The sequence below is a fragment of the Gallus gallus genome, chromosome 6, assembly GCF_016699485.2.
Source record: "Gallus gallus isolate bGalGal1 chromosome 6, bGalGal1.mat.broiler.GRCg7b, whole genome shotgun sequence".
Classification (NCBI taxonomy): Eukaryota; Metazoa; Chordata; class Aves; order Galliformes; family Phasianidae; genus Gallus; species Gallus gallus.
Window position 1 is genome coordinate 27,167,432 of NC_052537.1, and position 8,212 is coordinate 27,175,643.

At 40.0% G+C, this 8,212-nt stretch overlaps 1 long non-coding RNA gene across 1 annotated transcript in view; it reads right to left on the minus strand.

The window, feature by feature from the left end:
• Positions 1 to 8,212, minus strand: part of LOC107053736 — a 60,473-nt gene extending 52,261 nt beyond the window's left edge. Inside the window, exons 1-2 of the long non-coding RNA XR_006939783.1 lie at positions 8,167 to 8,212; positions 6,680 to 7,635 (exon numbers count right to left, since the gene is read on the minus strand). This is a non-coding gene — a long non-coding RNA (uncharacterized LOC107053736). The remainder of the gene's footprint in view (positions 1 to 6,679; positions 7,636 to 8,166) is intronic.

The window sequence follows — 8,212 nt, forward strand, 5'->3', positions numbered from 1 at the left end:
GAGGAAAGCCACTTTAACACAGCTTGCAAAGCACCATCAGAGCTGAAATGAGATATTCCTGTTTGTTCAAATCCTTGTTCTCCAGTGCTTTTCCCCAGTGGTTAATTAAAATGCTCCTTAGAAAAGCTTTTAGTCCTACACGTCACTGATGACCTGCTCCCAGTCCAGGATGATGAAGTTGCAGGCATGTTCTAACCTGAAATGGGAAAAAGCAGTTTTCCTCCTTGCTACAGGCTGGGAATAAGGTGTCTCTGACCTGGGACAAGATGACATGCTTGCACTAGAAACCTGAGAGACAGAAGGTTTTGCAGTGAGTAGTTACTCAGTTAACTCCATAATTCCACTGTTAATTTTGACCTTCTGCAGATCCTTCAAAGACAATGTTTTAGTCTAGCAAACAGACGTTTAAATATCCTGCCTGTTAACATATACACATTGCATACTGACTACAGCCTTACTCATACTGCTGAGCTAGCTCACATGAATTTATTACATAGACAAAAGCTGCCATATGGTCGCATTACTTTATTGAAGAACAGAGACAGAGCTCTAACCCTAAACAAGGGATATTTGTGGGGGCTTTTTAAAATTCATCCAGGAGCAGCACACAAACCGATATTTTATACAAATTCAAAGTCTTACTGTATGCTGCTGTGCCTATGGTTGATCTAATGCGTTTTGACTAAATTTATCAGTACACTCAGTAACTCCTTGTAACACCAAGTTTGTTTCCCTTCACAGGAGTAATGTAAAACCAGTGCAAAGCCTTGTGGGTCTGCAGGTGTGGCTTAGCTAAAGGGTAAGGGTAGGGTTACTATTAAAAATATTTTTTTCTTGTAAGTACATAACATGAAAAATAAAAATACAGTAGAAACAAAAGTAAATTGCATTCGGTGGCCCAGTCCATAGATGACTATTATTCTCCATCTTTTCGTGCAAAATAATGAGAGTCTGATACTTTAAGCATGTACAGAGATAACAGAAGAGATACAGAAACAGTTTCCCTTCTTTGATGCTAGAAATTTGCTAAAGAATTAAACTGAATAAAAAAAATGAGACACTAAAGTATAGCCAGACAAATGCTTTTCCCCTTGCTTTCCATGACCTTGGACTGTAGCATTAGCTTCTTGTATAGAAAAAAGCTTTGCAGCACTCAGTCTGGGAAAAGAAATGAACAAAGATCTTGATACTATATGCCTAGAATTTCCACATGTTTATGAGAAGGGAACTTCAAGTACTGAAAACACGATATTCACGTCATGCTTTTGCAAACTTGCCACTTTTATTTGTTAAAAATAGTTCCACAGACTTTCCCATAACCAAATGTTCATAACTATACCACCTCCAGCTGTGATCTCATTAGATTGCTCAGACAGAGCAAGGTCAGACTAAGTTGGTTCATGTATGTAAAGCTTCCAAGAAAGGCCATGTTGTGAAAGGGATGCAATACCAGTAATTCCATAGAAACTATTTTTGTCTCCAACTTTTCTCTTTTCTATGCAAAAGTGATGATTAATCTTTCCACTATGAGGAATAATAGGTAAGAGATCTCTGAACACAGGAAAGTCCAGTGTGTTCTCCATAAGCACGTACCTATGAAAAAGGTCATTATTCCTTCAGAACTGGAATGCACAGACTACAAATGATTGTCCTTGTGAAAGGAAAGAACATCAGGATATTATTCTAAGATTACTTCCATGGTATTAATAGGCATGCAATTTATGATTATAATTTAAATGCCAGTAGGAGCTATCATCATAAGATTCTAATCTGCTGAAGAAAACAGGACACTGAACTTCCCTAATTTATTCTAGCTTGAAGATCACCCTAAAAAAATTCCATCAACCATCTAAACAACAAAAATACCTTAATTATCATTTCAATTTGTCCAGTTTCAGCTTCCACTTATTAGATGTGCACCTTTTCCCTGTTGGATTAACAGACCTGTTATTGACACAGCTCATCACAAGTCAAAGCTACCTTCTCATTTCCTCTGTCATCTTAAAGGACTAGCTTTTTATGAGCCAAGACAGTATTGAGTCCCTTCATTTACTTTCATTGCTCTTCACAACCTTTCCTGACCTTAGTAGCTGGAGATCCAGGTGCTGTAATCCCACATCAGTGATACCAACACCAATAGGGACACTAATCCTTTTTAAAATTCTCCTATTTTTCCTCTGTATTTCAAAAACCTTCCTCAACAAAGCTTCTATGCAGCAGGACACGTTATGGTCAATATTTGCTAATAAGCACATTACTTGAAACTGGTAGTCATCGGGATTAAATTTTCAGAGTTTTTCTACCAAACATGGAAAAAGAAAACAGGTGGTTTGATGATGAAACTCATTAGCAGCAGAGTGAGTGAACAAACAGCTGTTCAGATAAAAAAATTATGCAAATCAAACATGCAAATCAAATGTGGGATGATAGTCTGGGTTGAGAAGAAGAACCCTTCACTTCATGTGCACAGTGGTGGGAGAAGTGGTTTGAATTGACAAAGTACACCTGTAAGAAGTGTGTATAATTTGAGATGCATTTTGAAAGAAGTTTTCCATGACCATGGAACTCCAGGGGGAAGTCAAAGTAAGATGCAACAGAATATTTTTATCAGCCGTGGAATAACATCACAGTCATTCACACAGTATATTTCATTGTCATGGAAATTGCAGAATTGCTGGAGGAGTTATTTGGGCCAGGAGAAATCAACCCTGAGTGCTATCTCTCGCGCTATATCTTGTCAGCATCTTCATAATGGATTACTTTACTTACATGGCTAGTCTCTTAATATCTTTCTTGAAATGATAAATAATAAAACAAAACTAAACTTTCCTTTGAAACGGGAAAAATGAGCCTCTCAAGAATAGCAAAGTGACTACAAAATGACTTACATTTTGTAATAATTTGGATTATTGCCAAATAAAGTGGCTTCACGTAAAAATCTCTTCATAACTGGCTTTAGAGAGGCATTTCATGAATTTTATCTATTTTGAAGAGCTTTTAGTGTCTTGAAATTTAATTTGCATTGCCCTTGTCAAACAGTGAGAGCTGGTGTTGCTCATTGAATGTAAAACCAGGCCAGTTTCTCCTTCTTAGTCATAACCAACAGCTTTCAGTAGCATGTTCATACTCTCACAGTCCTATTTTATTAACATGGATATTGCCTCACTCGCTTGGAAAGAGGTCCTTTGCTTTGTAGAGTCTTTTATGTACATTGGTTGCGTCAGCTCAAACTGCTTTCGTACATAATGTCTCATTTGCATTTCCTTCATGATCCATCACTATGCTCAATTCCGAATCTCCTGTTTTATCCCCATGAACAGCAGCTTAATATTCTGTTCTGTTTCCTGCTTCAGTTTCTAGTACTCAGAACAAATGCAGTACTCTTGTTCACAGGAATTTATCTTTAGACTTGATGACAATTATTCTGGCTAGATACAAACAAATTGCCTCTTTCACAGGAATACATTGTGCCTGCCTCTCAGTCACACAAGATCAAATGGATGAGGTCCCCATGAGCTTGAGAACAAAGTAATTCACATAAGCAGCTCACCGTGTCCAGAAGCAGTATTTTTTAAAAGCAAAGCTAAAGTTTGGGGTCCACACTGCCCTGATGTATTTGAGTGGCCAAGTTGCTCACATTCACCACATAAGCAGCAACTTCTACCCATTGTAGCCAATTCTGAAAGCACTCTAGTACTGTAGACGAAAACATGCTTCAAAAAGGGCCAGAAAGATGATGCTGATAGTTATAGACCTATCAGTCTCACCTCAGTGCCAGGGAAGGTTATGGAAGGGATAATCTTGGGAGCCATCACGGCCCAGTTAAAGGTCAACCAGTAGATCAGGCCCAGTCAGCATGGGTTTAAGAATGGTAGATCCTGTTTGATGAACCTGGTTTCATTCTATGACAAGGTGACCCACTTAGTGGATGAAGGTAAGGCTGTCAATGTGGTCTACCTGGACTTCAGTAAGGACTTTGACACTGTCCCCCACAATACCCTCATGGAGAAGCTGGCTGCCTATGGTTTGGATGGGCATACGCTCCGCTGGGTGAAACACTGGCTGGATGGCTGGGCCGAAAGAGTTGTGGTTAATGGAGTTAAATCCAGTTGGCAGCCGGTCATGAGTGGTGTCCCTGAGGGCTTGGTACTGGGACCACTTCTATTTAACATCTTTATTACTGATCTTGATGAGGGGACTGAGTGCACCCTCAGTAAGTTCGCAGACGACACCAAGTTGGGAGGAAGTGTTGATCTGCCTGAGGGGAGAAGGGCACTACAGAGAGACCTGGATAGACTGGATCAATGGGCCAAGGTTAGCTGTATGAGTTTCAATAGGGTGAAATGTCAGGTCTCACATTTTGGTCATAACAACACCAGACAATCCTAAGCTTGGGGAGCAGTGGCTGGAAAGCTGCCTGATGGAAAGGAACCTTGGTGTACTGATGGACAATTGGCTGAATATGAGCTGGCAGTGTGTCCAGGTGGCCAAGAAGGCCAATGGCATCCTGGCTTGTATCAGGAATGGTGTGATGAGCAGGACTAGGGAAGTCATCCTGCCCCTGTACTCTGCATTGGTGAGGCTGCACCTGAAGTACTGTGTTCAGTTTTGGGCACCTCAGTACAGAAAGGACATGGAGGTGCTGGAGCAGGTCTAAAGAAGGGCAACAAGGCTTGTGAAGGGCTTGGAGAATATACTCTATGAAGAGAGACTGAAGGAACTGGGGCTGTTTAGTCTACAGGAGAGAAGGCTGAGAGACCTCATTGCTCTCTTCCAATAACTGAAAGTTACATACAGTGAGAGTAGGGTTGACCTCTTCTCACTGGTGACAGGACAAGGGGAAACGGCCTCAAGTAGCACCAGGGCAAGTTTAGGTTGGATATCAGGAAAAACTTCTTTACTGGAAGGGTTGTTAAGCACTGGAATAGGCTCCCCAGGGAGGTGGTTGAGTCACCATCCCTGGATGTGTTTAAAAACTATTTGGAGGTGGTGCTCGGGGACACAATTTAGCAGAGGGCTGTTAGAGTTAGGGCAGTATGGTTAGGTTGTGGTTGGACTCAATGATCTTTGAGGTCTTTTCCAACCTGAGCAATTCTATGATGTGCTTTTTTAGATATTAAATCTAAAAGTGATGATTGAAAGGCTGGATAGAATATGCAAGAGCCTACAGCATGTATGTTTGCATGCGTCACATCTCCCTAGAATCTAAAATGAAGCTGAAGAGGTCAAGGGCTCTGGCAGGTCTGATGTACTCCAGTAGGTTTCACTTTCTCACCTCCGCTTGGGAGGATAGCAACAAACAGCAAGACGACCTCCATCAACTTAATTATTTACTTGTCTCTGTTGAATTCAGGAACTAAGCCTTAGGCATTCAACCTTGAAAACTATTAGCTAAAATCTTTGAACACTGGGAATCTGACAACACATACATGCCAAGCACAGGAGACAAAGAAATATCTGAAAGTTCAGTAGAAACAAGTAAAAAGGAAACATATGAGGAAAGAATGGAAGGAAAACATTCACTTTTATGGCAGAAGTTTCAGGACTTCCTGAAGGACCTGGTTGCTACCTTTAGAGAGGAGAAAGGATGGTATCCTTGTTAGCAGCATTAGTTTAATCTGCTGCAGCGTGTGAAAACTCCAAGAAAAATAGACAGAATAAAACATAATTGAATATCCAGAACATTAACTCGGCATCTAGTTATCTCTCTCAAAAGACCAGAAGATGTGATAAACCTAACAGTGTTCGTTACCAATTGCACCAAAGAAATAAGCATAGGAACAAATAGCAAAGAGTAAACAAAAGAATGCTTTGGGTGCCATCAGGAGTTTAAACACAGATGAAACTACTTAGAGCTATCAGTCAAAGTGTTAACATAACCCTAGCAATGTGTTAACAGCAACACATAGATAACACATATTTTAATTTTTGGAGTGCTATAAGTTGTGCTAAATGAGAAGTTAATGAAAAATATAAAAATAAACTCCATTTATTTTTCAACACTGAGTAACTTATTGCAGACAGCCTGCATCTACAAGCTAACTTTTCAGTAGCCTCACATTGTCTTGTAGGTGTTGCTCAGAACGTCAGAGATTGAATAGTAACTCCAAGAACAAACTGCTCTTAACTGTGCCTTATTAAATTATACATATGCAACCACTTAAACTATCCACTGCCCTGTTTACATTACGCCTTCCAAGAGCCGCGAGAAATAAGTCACACCCCTTATCTTTACAATAAATGTGTCTTGTAGTCCTCTTGATATGCTGTGCCTGCACACAAGCCTGGAGACAACTCATTTACACAAACACAGGCTGTCAGAGAGCCCAGTATCTTCTCCTGCTCTGTAACAGCACAATTTCTTACTCTCCAGGTTTTGCTTCTCAGCAAAATGCTGGACAGTACACATCTACTTTACTAATACAAGTATACATGACTTTGCTCAGAACTGATTATAAAGCAATTACAATTATGTTTGTTTCTCCCCTCCCCTTAGACAAAGCAAAAGGTAAACAAGGATGCTTAATATAGATTCATTTCACAAGACACAGTGCTTTCAATTTCACATACCTCTGGAGGAAAAAAAAAGGTGTCCTCCTAGCTCTATTACTTTTAATGCTCACAATAAAAATCTTACTTCTTCACAAATTACAGAGCTCTTTATCAAACATAGACTCACGTGGTGCCTTGGCTTGAGGTCCTATGCAGGCAGGTATGAAATCAGATAAAGAGATAACCACTTGCTTGAGAAAAAGTCACAGCCTACCTCGAAAGCAGTAGAAGGTATATAAAGGCATCTATAGCACTACTATAACTATGGTCTTCTGGATCTAGGTAGGAGAGAAGGTCAGGGCAAGGCGAGATAAAGTTAATGGTGTTACTGTTGTGAGAGCAGTTCTGTGACACAGTAAATACAGCACAACCTGCTGTATTTTCCTTTCCTGCATCAACAGGAGACGAACTTTTGGGGCCCTTTAGCAGTTGAGTGCTACCTGTCACTGATGGGAGTCACCCAGAGATCAGATATAGCACAACAGGAAGCAGAGAGCTGCTGCAGGAGTTACAATGGCAGATGATGTGCAGTCGGTGCACTGACAGCTCCAAATAGCTAAAAGATCTGAATGATTTATGCATCCTTGTGTGCTTGAGCAGCCATCAGTGATTCCCTATGAGGGTATGAAAGTGCTAAATCAAAGCTGGACTCAAGACACACCCTCAAGAAGGTGTCAGTATGTGAAAGCATAATGCCCTGCTCCCCAGCACCTAATCTACACAAGCAATTTTCTATCAGAGAACCTCCATGGTCAGTCATGACATTTGCAGCTGGAGGAGCCAGCAAGATTTCTGGATCCCCTCTGTAAAGACTATCAACTCCTTTGAACATGCTAAAGGCATATAAGAAGTAAAATGTTAACAAGAAAGAATCAAATGAAAGCATATCAGCTGTCTCTTTCAGATGTAAGGAAGAATTTTGTTTCATTTTTTTCTAAATAAATAAGAGTAAGCCTTGGCAGCCATTACCTTTACAAAACATCCAGAACTCCCGTTGCTCTTGAATAGCAGTGACAAATCCTGATGCCATGTAAGCTCTGCTTTTGAAAGCTTCTTCCCTCTTCCACGGTTAAGCTCTTTAGTCTGAAGGAAAAGCTCAGCACAGAAGGAAACATTTTCTAGAAGACAGCTATTATTATTTCAGAAATATCTCCTGACTCAAACTTCATCTTTACATTATTTCTAAACAGAAAGGAAAAAAAAAAAAAAAAAAAAAAAGAAGAAAAATACTCCCCAGCAGCCTCTCCAATATACCTGTTCCCCACCCTTTGTTGAATGAATGAATAAATGAATGAATAAATAAATAAATACAGCTGTTCTGTTATTGGTCTCAGCTGTAAAGATTCACAGGTCTTCTCCCTTATCTTCCCCCTTCATTTGCGAGCCTCTCCTATCTTTGTTAAAGCTCTTTGGCCCTATGTTTAATGAATATTTCCTATTATTACTTGCAAACCACATTAATGAAAACATGATTAGAAATTTCTGATAAGACCCCACAATTCTCTTTCTTTAGGGAAAGAAATCTGATAGGAATAAAATTTTCCAAAGAGGTTGCTTCACTAACTGCTTATTGAAGAGCAAAGGTTTTTGAAAAGCTGACCTAAAAGTCTCTACCTGGAGCTTAGCTGTGAATGTCAGCCCACAGATGATTCTGCCCTCT